The 17,849-nt window shown below is 42.1% G+C and overlaps 1 pseudogene; it reads left to right on the forward strand.

Annotated features, from left to right (window-relative positions):
- The first annotated feature begins 226 nt into the window (after nucleotides 1-226).
- LOC125315468 lies at nucleotides 227-17,336 on the forward strand (annotated as a pseudogene).
- Nucleotides 17,337-17,849: the final 513 nt, after the last annotated feature.

Consider the following 17,849-nt stretch of genomic DNA (forward strand, 5'->3'; position numbering starts at 1 on the left):
AAACTGGTGAAACTGAATGTGCTACAACCTCATGATATGCCCTGATTTTTAACAGCACACTTTGAAATTTTCTGTTTGCAATACGTTGACACATTTTTCAATTTTGATGACTGCTGTCTCAGGAAACAAAAGATTGGTTTCAAAGTTGGAATAGGTAATTATTGCAAGACTTCCTCTTCCACTTCTCTACGCTCTTCTTTGCAAGTCGTTCAGACTTTTAGACAGTATGGTCACGCTTATCTTAATGCAAGCTTTGATAATGAGGAGGAGCAAGAACTTCGACAGCGAAATGAAAATCGAGGGACTAGTCTCTTCAAGAAGATACACCTACAAAGACATCAAGAGGATGACTAACTGTTTCAAAGAAAAGTTAGGCCAGGGAGGCTACAGCTGTGTGTCAAAGGCGAGCTTCAAGACAGTCAACTAGTGGCAATAAAACTTCTAAAGAAGCTGAAAGGCGATGTAGAAGAATTTTTCAATGAAGTTGGGAGCATAAGCAGGACTTCTCATGTAATGTTGTCAGCCTCCTAGGGTTCTGTTTTGAAGGAAGCAAAAGACCTTTGTTTTATGAGTTCATGCCCAATGGGTCACTCGAAAAGTTCATATTCAGCAGGAGTAACACTTTGGAGGTAGGTCAACAGTTGAGTTGGGACACATTGCCTCAGACATCGCTCGGCATAGGTCATGGGCTAGAGTACTTGCATAGAGGATGCAACACGAGGATCTTGCACTTCGACATAAAACCTCACAACATTCATTACAAAAAAACAAGGATTTAGCCACGGATTTTGCCACGAAAAATTGACCAAAATTCGTCGCTAAACTGATTTGCGACGAAAAAATATTCGTCTCCAATTCGGCGTCGCAAAATTTAGCGACGAAAAACTAAAGTTCATCGCTAATTAGCGACGAATTTTGCGACGACTATTTATCCGTGGCTAATTAGCGACGAATAAGTTTCATCGCAAATTAGCCACGAATTTTGCGACTAATTACTCTCCGTGGCAAATTAGCGACGAAACTTATTCGTCGCTAATTAGCCAAAAAAAAAAAATGTCGTCACTAAATTTAGCGACGAATTTAGTGACGAATTTTCTGTTCGTCACTAAATTTTGCGACGCCGGATTAGGCACAAATTTTTTTTCGTGGCAAAATTCATCGCAAAACCCAATTAGCGAAGAATTTTACCAAATTTTTCGTGGCAAATTTGCCACAAAAACAAGGTTTTAGCCACGAAATTTGCAACGAAAATTTGGGAAAAATTCGTGGCAAATCGATTTGGCCATGAAATTTGCAACAAAAAAAATTTCGTCATGAATCAGGCGTCACAAATTTTGCCACGACAATTTTTATGTTTCGTCGCAAATTTGCCATGAATTTTGCAACAAAACTATCTTCGTCGGGAATTTTGCGAGAAACTTGTGTTTCGTGGCAAATTTACGACGAATAGTGGTTCGTCGCAAATTTGCCACGAATAGTGTTTCGTCGCAAATATGCCATGAATTGCCAAATTTCCGTCGCAAAATTTGCGACGTCGTATTAGCAATGAATTTTTTTTTTTCGTCGCAAAATTCATCACAAATTTGATTCATCGCAAAATTCGTCACAAATTTGCTACGAATTTTTATTCGTCGCAAATGTTTGTCGCAACAAGCGTGTTTTTTTTTTGTGTTCCTTTTTATTCAGTGGCGGAGGGGGTGGGGGAGTCTTGGGTCGCAGCGGGTCGAGGGAGTCCCCGGGCTGAGGTGGATGGCGACGGGGCTGGCGAGCTGGACGGTGGCGGAGGGGGTGGGCCTAAGCTGGAGCAGGGGGCGTCGCGGGTTGAGGAGGAGCAGAGCAGGAGGGTAGTCGGGGTGCCGGGACAAAGAGAGGGAAAGAGACCGAGAGATGGAGATGGAGGACGGGGGTTCGGGCTCGGGGCGGACGGCTGGAGGGATGACGACGAGGCCGACGGTGATTGGAGGAGGCAGCAAGTGGTAGCGTCGGTGGTCAGCTGGAGGCTGGTAGAGCAGTAGTGGAACAAAGGAGGAGGGCGAAGCGTCGTGGGTCTAGCGGCTTGCGAGGCTGGCGGGGCGAGCTTGGTGGGCTCGTGGGGCTCGCAGGACGATGAAATGGCGCGACGATGGTGTAGCTGGAGGTGGCGGCTGCAGGTTGTGGGCGTCGGGGCCTGAGTTGTGGGGAACAGAGAGGTGGTGGGGTGGAGGTCGACGACGGCTACGCGGGGCTGGCGGGCGAGCGGCGACGGTCGCAACGGTGGGTTACGACGAAGGCAGGTGGTGGTCAGCTGGAGGCTGGCGTCGGCTGGAGGGGCTACCCAATGAAGAAGAAGAAGAAGAAGATGATGATGATGAACAGGGGGGAAGGGGGTCTGTTCGCACAAAGAGGAGGAAGAGAGAAGGTGAGTGGGGGGAAGAGAGAGAAGGACGAAGAGAGAGAAGGTGAGTGGGGTTAGGTGGGGGAAATTGAATGCTGTGGAGAGCGGAATGATAGAAAGGGAGCGCGAGAGTTTATAGAATGGGGTTAGGCGCGAGGAGAGAGTGGGATCGCCAAATTTCAAAAGCTCCCTAAAAAATTTAGCGACGAAATAAAGTCCTTCGTCGCTAATTAGCGACGAAACACATAATTTCGTCGCTAATTAGCGATGAAAACATAATTTCGTCGTTAATTTAAAAAAAAAATTGCAACGAAAGATGAAATTAGTCGCAAAATTTGTGACGAATTCTCATTTCGTCGCAAATTGCTTATATAAATTAAATAAAAAAGAAAAAAAAAATTAGCGACAAAAAAATAATTTCGTCACTAATTTCCAGAATAAATTAAATAAATTTGCGACGAAATGTATTATTTCGTCGCAAATTTAGCGACAAACACTGTTTTTTCGTCGCTAAATTTAAGAAAATTCAAATAAAAATAAATATTTAGCGACGAATTTTACATTTCGTCGCTAAATAAATTTAAATAAAATAAAGATTTAGCTACGAAAATGAAATATTCATCGTTGATTAGCGACGAAAAAAATATTTCGTCGCTAATTTAATTTTTTATTTATTCTGTTTATTATTAAATATTTTCTTTCTATTTTTATTTTAAAAAAGAATATAATTCAAAATAAAATATTCAAATTAGCAATATTTTTATTTCGTCGCTAACTTTTACATTCATCGCTAATTTCAATAAAAATTAATCGAATGAGACTGGATTCGTACTAGTGTTGAAATGGTTAGTACTGAATTGGTATCAACTCAATATGTTTAAGACTTTTTTAGTACTTTTCCCATCTTTTGATGATAAACTAAAAAAGAAAAATGGATCTTTGTAAACAAATAAATAAAAAAGAAAATGTACAACATTTCTAATTAAATTTTCAGTCATACAATTTTCAAGTATTTTAAATGAGTAAAGTACAATGATCTTACAATGATCTACTTTTCCCATACTTTTGTGACGAATTTCAACTTTAAGCATATTTTAAAATTTTCATCAAAAGCTAAGAAAAACCAAGCCTGGCCAATCATCCCAAACTACACAGCATACATAATTCTCCATTCTGTCCCACCACGATTCTCCTCATTCACCAAAATCTGTGAGGAGTGATGCAAGAGCGCGAACAGATGTAGATCCCGGAACAAGATATAAAGATCCAAATGATGCACCGAAAAAGATTCCAAACCATTTGAGCTTACTGTTACAAGCTTGACAATTTGGGCAAACATCGCTAGCAGCGACAAAGACCCACTTAGGGTTTCTGGCAAACGAAGGAGAAATTACAGGAATTTTCAATTCAGGGCTGTGGGGGAAATGAAGGAAGGTCGCAGTTTCACGTGGTTTTTCGTGGAGGTCAACCAAACCAGGTGCTAATCAGCCGAGCCGAGAAGTGCGTCGGAGAGAGAGAGAGAGGGAGGGGGCTTCGATTTCACGTTGAGGGAGAAAGATGGACGGTTCTCCACCAAGTGGACGTTCCCCGGCCCACATTTCTCGCTGTCTCAGCCGCAGGAGCGCTCCCTCTTGTCCTTGAGCACCCGGAGCAGGTTCTTCAGCTCCGGCAGCTAGAGGATGAAGTCGTCCCGCCTGAGGGAGTCGGGATCGGAGTCGGAGGAGGAAGAGGAGGAGGAGAAGGAGGAGGGGGATGGGAGAGGAGTCTGGTAGAGGGAGTCACTGTAGAGCCACCCGAAGGATACATAATCCGATCTAATACATACTCAACAAACAGCGGAAACATGCACAATAGATCACCGGATTCACCGATCGACGAAGATACATCACGAGGACATACCTTATTGATCACCGATTAGATGCCCTTTGCGGTCTCGGAGTTTTTCTCTGTCAAACAACAATCGACGATGGGAGGAGCGTTCTACGTTCTCTGTTTTCTTATTGAGTGACAGAATGAAGTTACATGGGGGAGAATGAAGGAGAGTACGTCGGTTATTGACGTAAAACCAACCAACGTGATTCTTCACGTTTGAGCAAATAATCGCTCACCTGGGTGTGGTTGCCCGCATGGGCGCACACCGTATCTCCCGTGGACCCCACTTCAATATTTTATCTAATATCTCCCACTCGCCCATGTAGGGCAAACAACTCCTATTTGTCCACGGAGGACTAACAACTAAACTTTTCATCTTCGCAAAGTTCATATTGGCAAATAATCCGTGCGACCAAGATACACCGAGAGCTCGTTGTCATATATCCGTTGGGAGTATATGACAGCTCTAAAATTGGACATAAAAAGAAAAGAATTGTATGCTGTACCCTAGATCGATCGGTCATATATAAATTTCTCACTAGATCTCATTTTAAAATTGACATATTATATTCACAATTATGATCACACCAAATAATCATAATTGACCGGTCTGTGAATATAATTCATAATGTGACTTAAAACTCCAAATCAATCTTCCTCATTCATTAGATCTCTCAATTTCGGTTCAGCTCGCTTTTCTAGAAATGTCCCTTTAGATCGAATCAATTTCATGACCATAGGCAACACCCTAAGATAGCAAACACTAAATAGAGACCTTGAGAATAATGAAGAGTCATGAGGGTACAAAAAAATGAGGAATTTTATCCTCGAGAGTCTCACACGGCACTGAGGAGTTGAGATCAAAACTCTTGCCTACTCTCATTGGTCGATAGTGCATACGTAATATGAAATACGTATTACGGTATGTTCTCCTTCCCTATGGAGCGTATGTCTTTCTATTTTAATACCGTACAGATGCTCATCTTGACACACTCAATGTCCAACTTGAGTTCACGTAACAACTCCAGCCAAGAGTTTTCCATCAGAACTCTCATCCGGCATTTAAGACAGATAAAGCGAAATATGTGGGTTATTTCACTTTCGGACATTGTAAGTAATAAGTCCTCATCTTAACATCATGTTAAGGCGGTATTAGTATTTTAAGCTTGAGCTCTCAATTATCACCTAGATAATAAGCTTAAAATTGCCTCATCTCTATTTACTACATAAATAAATAGAGGACGTTACCCGTGTGAGTGGGCTAACTTCTCATCCGTCCGACATACCTTTTTAACATATAGTGCACCAAGCATTAACATGCATGAATATCAAATAAACTTATAGACTTTAATATTGATAAACAACATCATCAATTATTAACGTTCGGGGAAAAAATACAAATATTCAATACATTAACCTCTACGCAGTCCTAGAGTCTTTATTTGACCAAAGAAAGCATCTCTAGGAATTGGCTTTGTCATGGGATCTGCTAACATTCTATGCGTAGATATATACCGTAGGTTCACTTCCTTTCGTGCTTCCATGTCCTTGACATAGTTATACTTAATGTCTATGTGTTTGGTCTTACTATGAAACTTAGGATCCTTAGTATAAGCCATTGCTGCTTGACTATCACAATAAACCTTCACGGGTTTTGCAGCATCTCCTGTAACACCCAAATGATCCATAAATCTTCTAAGCCAAACACCTTCTTGTGCTGCCGCCGATAATGCCACGAACTCGGTTTCCATGGTGGATAAGGCTATACACTGTTGTTTCTTACTACTCCACGATATGGCGCCATTATTCAGTAAGAATACATTTCCGGAAGTGGATTTTCTCTCATCCAAATGTCCTCCCGAGTCAGCATCGGTGTATCCCTCTAGGTGCAGATCACTTCCTTGATAAGTTAGCGAGTAATCGGCGGTTCCTTTCAGATACCTCAAAATTCTCTTAACGGCAATCCAATGTGCTTGAGACTTCCAATGTCCTTGATTGGTATCTACCGACCAATCCAACCGCATAACAAATATCGGGTCTTGTACACATCATAGCGTACATGAGACTTCCAATAGCACCGGCATATGGAACATTTTTCATACATTTTTGCTCTTGTGGAGTCTTAGGACACATTCTTCGGCTCAACCCATTACCTTTCGCAATAGGAGTATCAATGGGTTTGCAATCTTGCATACAAAATCGTTCGAGATTTTTATTGACGTACGTCTCTTGCGAAAGAGATAATGACCTTTTCGAACGATCTCTCGAAATCTTAACTCCGAGAATGTATGTAGCTTCACCCATATCTTTCATTTCAAAATTAGATGACAGCCAACTTTTGACTGTATTCACAAACTCCATATTATTTCCAGCAATCAATATATCATCAACATATAATGATAAAATTACAAAGTGACCTTTGGACCTTTTGATATAGACGCAATTATCTTCATTAATTATTTCAAAATCATATGCTACTATGACATTATTGAAGCGTATATACCATTGTCTTGAAGATCGCTTAAGGCCATATATCGATCTCAAGAGTCGACATACCTTTTGTTCTTGGCCCTTTTTAACAAACCCAACGGGTTGTTCCATGTAAATCTATTCATCTAATTCTCCATTGAGAAAAGCAGTCTTTACATCCATCCGATATAATTCAAGATCCAAACTAGCCACTATTGCTAGAATGAGGCGAATCGAGGTAAATCTTACCACGGGAGAAAAAGTATCTTCATAGTCAATTCCTTCTTGTTGGTTATATCCTTTCGCCACAAGGCGTGCCTTATATTTCTCAATTGAGCCATCGGTCTTGCGCTTTATTTTGAGAACCCATTTGTTCCCAATGGCTTTGCGTCCTTTCGGAAGATCAACCAGTTCCCAAACTTGGTTTGATTTCATTGACTCCATCTCTTCTTTCATTGCTTTCATCCATTTTTCCTTATCGGGGCAAGATAGAGCCTCATTTACATTTCTTGGCTCATCTTCATCCAATGGAGCGATCATGAAAGCTTCCCCTTCAATTTCAAAGCGTCGTCGAGGAATGCTTTTGCGACCGGTTCGTCGTGGAGAAGATTGTACCAAGGGTACTTCTTCCTCCAATACGCTCCCACTCGGACCAGATAATGGCATTGATTCATCAAGTGGTTGCAATGGAGATCGGTTTGTATTCAACTCCCCACCTCTCACATTGCTTCCACTTGGATCATTATGTCCAACGATCTCATTATCTTGATCCAATGTCTCAAATAGGGAACAATCTTCACCTATTTCGCCCTTTCTTGAAAATTCATTCTCTAAGAATGTGACATCTCGTGATTCAAATTCAGTCACATTTCCACTTTCTTGCTCACCTATGAACACATATCCTTTTGAGTGTTCTGAGTATCTTATGAAGATACTCTTTTTGCCTCTTGGTCCTAATTTTCCATATTTATGTGAGGACTCATGAGTATAGGCAAGACAACCCCAAGGTTTGAGAAAACTTAAATCAGGTTTTCGACTCGTCCACAATTCATATGGGGTAGAAGTGACCGATTTGGAAGGCACTCGGTTAAGCACATAGACAGCAGTTAATAAAGCATCGCCCCAAAAGGCAATCGGTAAATTAGCTTGTGCCATCATGGACCTAACCATTTCAAGTAGGGTTCTGTTTCGTCTTTCGGCAACACCATTTTGTTGCGGAGTGTATGGAATAGATAACTGTCTATCTATTCCCTTTTCATCACATAGATTTCTGAACTCATCGGATAAATATTCTCGACCTCGATCGGATCTCAAAGCTTTTATTTTCTTATCTAACTGATTTTCCACTAAGGTCATAAATTTCTTGAAGCAACTAAATGCTTCTGATTTATGAGATATCGGATAGACATATCCATATCGAGTATAATCATCAATAAATGTGATGAAATAAACACCACCATGCCTTGCCCTAACATTCAGCGGACCACAGATGTCGGTATGAATTAATTGCAATGGAAATTCAGCTCTTGTCCCTTTTCCAAATGGCTTTCTAGTTGTTTTTCCCATTAGGCAATGCCCACAGGTAGGCAATTCAACTTTCTCAATAATGCCTAATAAGCCATCTTTGGCTAATCTATTCATTCTTTGTTGGCCAATATGACCAAGTCTAGCATGCCATGTATTCACATCATTCTCATTAGAACTAGAAGATGCAAACATGGAATAACATACATTCACACTAGCATGTTCAATATCTAATACAATAAAGCCATCCCTAAAATAACCGGAACCATAAAAAGTTGTTCCTAACAACAAATCCACACCATTATTGTGAAAATTCATACTAAAACCAAGTTTGACTAATACCAACACAGAGACAAGATTTCGACGAATCTCCGGAGCGTATAGAACATCATGTAGAAATAAAGTGCGTCCACCACGCATGATAAGTTGGCAAGTGCCAATTCCTTTCACTTATGCTTTGGAATTGTTTCCTACATAAATCCATCTCGCTCCACTTGGAATTCGTCGAAATTCCACAAACGTATTTCGATCTCCGGCTACATGGTGCGTGGCTCATGAGTCTACAGTCCACAAAGGATGAGATTCAGTTAAAAATACAGAACTTGATACATAACAAACACTTTTAAGTGTGTTAAGGGTTTCTACCTTCTTCGGCTCGCCACGATCACGAGCGAAGTGACCCTTCTTACTACGGTTGTAACATTTCATCCTCGAAATGTTCTTCTTCATGGGACGTTTCCCTTTTCCATGCTTCTCAAACTTTGGTTTCTTGCCGGATGGTTCAACTCTTTTGCCTGTCCACTTCTTGAACTTTCTAGGATGCTTGCGCTTGAAGCCCGAAGCTCCATGTGAGCTAGATCCAGTAACATATACATCGGATTGTATCTTAGCCGCCGGAAGGCGGTCCTCCTCTAGCTCCAAATGGCGCACAACATCCTCAAAGGTTGTGACGTTCACATTGTGGGTCGGGTTCACCTTCATGTGTTCCCAATTATGAGGCAAAGAGCGAATTACAGCCTGCACTTGTTGTTCATCAGACAACACATGTCCAGCATCCTTTAGCTCACTAATCATGTTTGACATCTTCCTCAAATGTTGCTTTATATTCTGCCCATGTGGCATCTTATAAGTGTCGAACCCGATTGTAAGTTCGCCTCAACTTGGTGATGAGAAGTCGACCAAATCTAGCCTTCAATGCATCCCACATGTCTTTAGCATTTTCATGCTTTGCCTGAACTCCCTCATGATGTCATTATCCATACTACTCAACAACGTAATGCGAGCAGTTGAGTTCTTTTTCTTCCAAGCAGCGAAGGCTTCTTTGTCTCTTCTGTGCTGTGCGGTATTACCATCCTCCGGCTCTGTCATGGTCGGGTTAAGAGCTTCCAGTGCCTCTAGTTCTTCAAGCACATACTGGATTTTCATACTCCAGATTTCATAATTTTCGCCATTCAATTTCTCACCCTTGTTGAGCTCAAGAACAATATTCTTAGATGCCGTTGCCATAGTATCCGAGTATAACATTTAGCACGTATTTAAAGTCTATTTGTATGCAACAAATGCAATCATATTCATGCATCTCGATTATACTGGTATATAGTTTCAAAAAAAAGAATTCTAAAATCAACAGTTCACTAAGTTCCCCATCATCATCCAGATTTTCTTATCTAAAACCAATACCAATACAATCATCACTTTGTGTTCATCATACAGTTACTAAAACTTGTGAACACTCCCACTCAAAAATATATACACATAACATAATGCATATACTAAAATCATCAATACAACAATCGCAAGTCCCTAAAAGTCTCCTAAGATATACGGGAAAGGAACAAGCTAAAAATAAAAGTCTAAATATAATAACGTGTGATCCTACTAGTTCCAGTTACAACATGAGCATATGTAATTTCCTTGGTATAAGGAAAAGAATAGTTAAGGTCTCGAGGAGGATTATGAATCAAATCGGGGGCCAAAATCAGCTCATTTGGACAAAACCTTTGAGGACCCTTGCTTTTACGCCAGGGCGCATTCTGTCTGCGCCAAGATATATTCATTGCAAGCGATGACGTCTTCATCGCTCCGATCATTATAAAATCGTGTAAGAAATGTAGCACGGATTTCTTATATGTGGCAACATCATTCCACCACGCGCTATTCATCAAACCATGCCATTCTACGGGTATAGTGTTACGTAGTGCATAAAATGCATCTACTGGGGTCATTTCTTGTCCAGCCCATACGATTTCTTGGATCATTTCGTTGACCTTAATAACATGGGTTATAATGTCAGAAGCATTATCCCATTTATAAAGACCCAATTTTGTAATCTTTTCCCTTAGAGCTTCTTGAGCTTGAGCTCTCCTTGGCCTTTGGGGTATTCTTGCATTTCGTCTTACCCATTGCATTGTTCCCGCAACGAATGCAGAACACAAATGGATTACAAAATATCCAATTATTGTGTAACTATTATGAACATATCATAATAAATAAAATAATAGGTAAAACAAGACCCCTTAGTATTGACCAACAAGATTTTTTTTTTTTTTTCGGGTCAACGGTCAAAGTCAACGGTCAACGGGTCAACAGTCAACGGTCAACAGGTCAACGGGTCGCGGGTCAAAGCCGGACCGGGTCGGGTCGGGGGTCACGGGCCGGTCCAGCAAAAAGGAAATGGGCCGTGTAAAACAAATGGGCCGGACGGGCCCCCCCTTTTTTTTTTTTTTTTAATAATAAAGGGCTTAGTATTGGGCCGAGCCAGGCCCAATACCCCGAGGGCCGCGGCCATGTGCGCGGCCCGGGCTCGCCCACGTGCGCCGCATGTGAGGCGCGTGGCCGGCCGCGCGCAACGGCACAAGAGGCGCGTGCCGGCGCGTGGCCGGCCGTCCGGCCTCCTCCGGCGACCAAATTTTCGCCAAAATTTTCGTATTTTCGAGACGAACACGATGGTATATTCATAATTCAAAAATGGCGAACAAAAATGGCATAAAAAGGGACAAAACGCCACGGCCCCGTGACACTCCGCCCCGTCGCGGCGCGTGGCGCGCGTGCGGCGGCGTCCGGTGGACTCTCGGGGCCGGCGACCACTCAAAACGATCGTCTCGACGAGCCCGTTCTAATGGTATGTTCAATTTACTATTTCGACGAACAAATCATAATCAAAAGGCTATGAACAGTAACTTCGTGATTAGGGTTAAAAATCTTCAAAAAACGCACCATACCAACACAAAACGATCGGGAATCAAGTAACACATGCTCTGATACCAATGAAGGATACATAATCCGATCTAATACATACTCAACAAACAGCGGAAACATGCCCAATAGATCACCGGATTCACCGATCGACGAAGATACATCACGAGGACATACCTTATTGATCACCGATTAGATGCCCTTTGCGGTCTCGGAGTTTTTCTCTGTCAAACAACAATCGACGATGGGAGGAGCGTTCTACGTTCTCTATTTTCTTATTGAGTGACAGAATGAAGTTACATGGGGGAGAATGAAGGAGAGTACGTCGGTTATTGATGTAAAACCAACCAACGTGATTCTTCACGTTTGAGCAAATAATCGCTCACTGGGGTGTGGTTGCCCGCATGGGCGCACACCGTATCTCATGTGGACCCCACTTCAATATTTTATCTAATACCACCCGTCGCGGCGGTACCTCTCCGGCGAGTGTTTCACGGTGAACGGCGAAGAAGAAGAAGAAGAAGAAGAAGAAGGAGTGGTGGAGGAGGGGATGTAGTGGAGGGAGCAGATTCGGGGTTGAGCGGGGGAGGAGCTCGGTTGAAGACGAGGTGACACGGACGAAGCCACCTTGTTGACGAGAGCCATTACGGTTGCAGAGAGAGAGTGAGGTTGATGAATGGAGACGGGAATGTATGTGAGATTATTGATCGGGATCCCTCTCTCTCTCTCTCTCTCTTGGGGAAGACGAGAAGGTGAAATCAACTTTTGGGATTGTGAGAGGGTACGCCGCTTCCCTTGTAGGCTCTCGTGGGGGATTTTTTTTCTTCTTTTTTCATTTTTTCTAGCGACGAACAAGGTAATTGGTCGCTAAATCAGCGACGCAAAACAAAATTCGTCGCTAATATTAATATTTCCTTTTTTATTTTTATTTATATCATATTAGCGACAAATAATAGATTTGATCGCTAAATTAGCGAAAAAAAAACCGGTTCGTCGCTAAATTGAAATATTTTCTTTTTTATTTTTATTAATAGTGCTAATTTTGCGACGAACAAAATTTTTCGTTGCTAAATTAGCGATGAAAAATATAATCCGTCGCTAATTTAATGTTTTATTTTTTTAATTTTAATTTTATTTATAGCATATTAACGAAAAAAATGAATTTTGTCGCTAAATTTGTGACAACAAAGCTAATTAGTTGCTAAATTTAATATTTTATTTTTTATTTATATTTCTATAAAATTAGCGACAAAAAATGTGATTCGTTGCTAATTTTAATATTTTCTTTCTAATTTTTATTCATAGTGCTAATTTTGTGACGAAATCAACGGTCGTCGCTAATTAGCGAGGAACAACAATTTTCGTCGCTAAGTTTTAAGAAGAGAATTTGCGACGAAAAACATGGTTCGCCACTAATTAGTGACGAAATAGGTTTTCGTTGCTAATTAGCGAAGAAAAATATTGCTCGTCGCTAATTACTTTTTTATTTTTATTTTTATTTTTATTTATAACGTATTAGTGACGAAAAACAAATTTCGTTGCTACCGTAGCGACGAAAAAGCTAATTCGTTGCTAAATTGAACATTTTCTTTTTTTTTATTTCCTTCATATTAGCGATGAATAATACATTTCGTCGCTAAATTAGCGATGAAAATAATGATTCGTCGCTAATTGTAATATTTTCTTTGTTATTTTTGTTCATAGTGCTAATTTTGCGACGAAAACAAAAGTTCGTCGCTAATTAGTGACGAACGTTTATTTTCGTCGCTAATTAGCAACAAATGTCGATTTTCATCGCTAACTTTTAATAAAAGAATTTGTGACGAAAAAAGACGTTCGTCGCTAATTGGCGACGAAACCCATTTTCGTCGCAAAGGAGATAGCGACGAATAATTATTTCATGGCCGTTTTCGTCGCTAATTAGCCACGAAAAATATTTCGTGGCTATTTTTGTCGCTAATTAGCCACGAAAAATTTTTCGTGGAAATTTTCGTCGCAAATTAGCGACGAATTATTTTTCATCGCTATATTCGTCACTAATGAGCGACCAATTTTTTCGTCGCTTATTTCGTCGCAAATAGCGACCAATATTCATTTTGTCACTATTTTCATCGGAAATTAGCAACGAATTTTTTCCGTAGCAAATTTTTCGTGGCTAAATCTGTGTTTTTTTGTAGTGATTCTCCTCGATGCAAACTATTGTCCTAAGATTTCCGACTTTGATCCTGCCAAAATATGCCCAAGAGAAGAGAGCATCATGTCAATGCTAGGTGCCCGTGACACTGTGGGATAGATTGTTTCGGAGCTGATCATAAGGAACATCAGAGGGGTTTCTCATAAATCAGACGTCTATAGCTACGGCATGATGATTTTGGAGATGGTTGGTAGGAGGAAAAACATCGAAGTCATGGTAGATCGTACTAGGGAAACATACTTCCCTCAATGGGTCCACAGATGCATGGAGCTCAGAGAAGGGCTAGGGCTACACGGGATCCCAATGAGGAGGACGGAGGAATCGTGAAGAAGATGATTGTAATAAGCCTATGGTGCATTCAGATTGAACCGTGTGACGCCCTGGATTTTGAATGCTAAGACAAGAAATTAAATAACGTGGGGCCTACCCTCATCTCTTCCCTCCCCAAGTCAAAGTTGGCAGCTCTCTCTCTCTCTCTCTCTCTCTCCATGTTAATCCCCTTCCACCGCCATTCTCTCTCTTCCTCCTATCTTCTCCTTTTTTTTTCTTCTTCATTTTGGCTCTGTTTTAGGGGGGATGAAAACGGGATCTCCTCAATCCCACCGCACACTGCCCTTAGCTCCTCCGTCCACCACTAAACGTCGCTGCACCACCACCACCTCCAAGCACCGCCATCGCTGCCTGCAGCCACCGGAAACAGGCCAGAACCACCCGAGCAACCTTGCTCTGTTCCTGGCCGAGACTACTGCAACTTCCACCATTTTTGGTTCTGTTCGAAGTCCAACCGCTGCCACTACTTCACTACACCACCCCCTCAGCCCTCCTCTAACCTCCAGCCACCACCTTTGATCGCTGGAAATCGCCAGAGAGCCGCCAGAGGAGCCAAAATAGCCGCTGTTCCCAGCCTGCTCTGTTTCGGTCCCCTGTTTTGCTCGATTCTGTTCTCAGCCACCATCTGTCACACCGCTGCCTTCCTCCACCCATCTCCGACCACTGCACACTCCTTGACACCTCCACAGACCTCCACCATCAGTCCCGCGAAGCTGCACTACCGTCGGAGCCTCGAACAACCCCCGACTAAACCTCCCCTATCCCTGCTTCTTGCACTGTTCCCCTGTTCCACCACTGAACAGCTGTTGTCCGCCACTCCTCCGCCCTGCTCCGGCCACCGTGAACCACCATCGGCCACTCACAAGTCACTCGACATCCCCTCAACCCTCCATCGTCGACCCCGGAGCCGCCCACCGTCTGTTGGACCCAAGAACAGCCGCTTTAGCCCCTGCTGCGCTTGCCTTGTTTCTCGGATGTGCCCTGTTTAATGGGTCACAGAGCTGGGCCGTGGCCGAGATTCGGGGCCGAGTGGGCCGGCTAAGTTGGCCGAGCGCCTGGGCCGTGTGCCGGCTTCGTGGGCCAGGTTGGCTGAGAATTTTGGCCCGTGGGCCGAGATGTTGGGGCTGAGCGGCCAAGCCCGTGGGCCAAGTTTCCGAGCCCGAGTCCAAGTCCGTGCTGAGGAATTTTAAAGGACCGCCATTGCACTTACCTTGCCTGTTTGACGGTGAGTCGACCTCTAATCCTTGGCTAAGTCGTTAATTACGTTTGGATTAGTTTAATTAAATTATTAGGATATTTAGGTAGATTAATTAGGGCCGGTTTAGGCTAGAGACTCGGTTTAGGTTCTCTGCATGATAACACTTCTCTATTCCGGAAGTCATTCTAGCAAGAAGTGAATTTTTCAGCTTCTGCTTTTTAGCAAAAGTAGTTTTTTCTATTTCTACTTCATAAGTTGATTTCTGATAGAGAAATGCGTTTGATAACCGAAACAAATTTTTACTTTTGACCGGCGGTCGGCGCGGCGAGCGCGGCGGGCGACCGGGCCGGGCCGGCGGCGCCAGCACCGGCGGCCGGCGGTGGTCGGCGTGATCAAAGAAGTAATTCTAAGGTGGAGAAGTAAAAAAAAATTGCTTCTCAAAGTTGGCCAAAAATCTTGCCGGAAGTTAAAAATCTTGCCGGAAGTTAAAAATCTTGCTAGAAGTCAATTTTTTTACCAAACGGATTTCTACTTCGGCAAAGTTTTTACCAAAAGGATTTCCCTGGCGGATTGACTTCTGGCGGAGAAATCCAAAAAAAGAAGTGTTATCATGCAGCACCTAAATGGCCCTAATTAATTAGGTAATTTGACCGTGGTTAGTTTGGACCGAATAATTGATTGATTGATCGGTCTTACTTGATCGCGAGCGAACAATAGGTCAAGGATGAATGTATGATTGATTGATAATTTGGACTTAATTACGTACGATTGGATTGAATGTTTGTCATTGAATTATTTTTCTACGCTCAATTATAATTTATATAGATTAATTGATGAAATGCCTTGGCGGATGGCTAGTCAAATTGATTGATTGTTTGGAGTTTGATCACTCGGTTTATGGATGCGAGGTCGCATGGATAACATGTACATTTGTGTGATTACTCAAGAGTTTTGCTGTGTGAGCATATCGCGTGAGCTTTTGACTAAATGCGAATTATAAACCGGTTATTTACTGAGTATGCTTGAGTGGTCACACGATGGATTATTCCTGGCAAGTTAAATCTTGTGCCGGTCGCACGTAATCATATGACTTGTTGGATACCCGTTAGTCCGTGCTGTGCCGGCCGTACGGATTACATGGATTGTCGGATGCTTGGTCGCACTTGTGACGGACCGAAGCCCCTATAAGGATTCCCGATAGTGTCGTGTTGTGCCGGTCGTACGAATCACACAGGCTATCGGATGCCGTCATTGGAAGTAAGAGACGAAGCCTGGTCTCCGCGGTAGACACCGTCGATCGTAGTGTAAAGTCACATCGGTCGTGTGCAATTGGGCCGGATGGCCATTAATAATCGGACCACGTGTGGTGTCCGCGTATGCGATTGACATGATATCTAGGGATTGTTATGTGTGGCATATTATGTTGAGTATTACATACCGTGTGACTTTCACGAAGTGAGCTGCATGTGATTGAGATATTTATATATCAATATGTGATTGACTGATAGGACCCTCGGGACGAATCAACGTCTTAGCCGGGCTTAGGCGTTGACTCACCGAAATTTATATCTCACCCCATTATTGTTAATTCTTGAAAAGCCGATAAGGATGAAAGTGACGTAGCCCTATTTGGAGTAGGTACAAAATTGATCCTACCTCGTCCCGAAGTATGGGACCAATTAGCGTGTCATTTCGGTTGACTCACGATGTAACTATAAATAAAATCATGTTTTTGAATTAATGCGTTTTCCTACTTGCCTATCCCTATTTTATATTTTTGTCCGGGAATATTATACGTTTCCGCATGCGTAGTTAATCTCATGGGTTGATAGCATGCCCGGGACGCTATCCTTTTAACCCGAGGGACGAGATGACGGGGATGTGGTGCGCTCGAGGATCGGGGCGTGACAAACCGAGAGCACGACCTTCTATGACACAAGTTGTGGAGATGTTGAAAGAAGTGTTGAGGCCTTGCAATTTCCTCCCAAACCAACATTCTCATCTCCCTCAAGGTCGCTCGTGGCTTCTCCAAGTGAAATTCCGTCTCTACAAAAGAGTGATGATTCAAGTTGAGATTAATTGAATGTCAATGATATGATATCGACAACAGTTTGTAATTGAGTATTAAAAAAAGCACATATGAACTTAATAATCATTATCGGGAAATGTCTAGGTTGAATTTCTAAGGCATGATGCATACAAAAAAGTGAAGTGCGCATTATTTCATAATATGGCTAATTCCCTAAAAGATATTAAAGTCTAGTCACAATGCTCTAGACTTTATTTTATTTGGTCTCATAGAAAATCCTCAATTTTTACTCTAGCCCTAAATTTGGCCGTGCATCCAAAAATTGATATTGATTTCTTCAATATCATCATCATCATCATCGTCAGCATCATCATCATCATGAGGTTACTATTATTCCTTACAACATGAGGGTGTTGATGAAAATGCGTGTTTTGATAGTGAACTTCTACCCGATCCGTTGTTGATAATTTTGAGTAGACTAGTGGTGGTTTTTGGACAATGAATAGATTTACGACAAGAGTGAAAGTCAAAATTGTTAAATGTTGAACAAATTTATTGAATGATCTCCATTCGAGCCTGCCCAAATAACACAAACTCTTGAATCGTGTTTGCCTAATCCATATACCAAGTATAGATGAGAGATATGTTATTCATCTAAAGATCT

The sequence above is a fragment of the Rhodamnia argentea genome, chromosome 6 (assembly GCF_020921035.1).
Source record: "Rhodamnia argentea isolate NSW1041297 chromosome 6, ASM2092103v1, whole genome shotgun sequence".
NCBI classification, from domain to species: domain Eukaryota; kingdom Viridiplantae; phylum Streptophyta; class Magnoliopsida; order Myrtales; family Myrtaceae; genus Rhodamnia; species Rhodamnia argentea.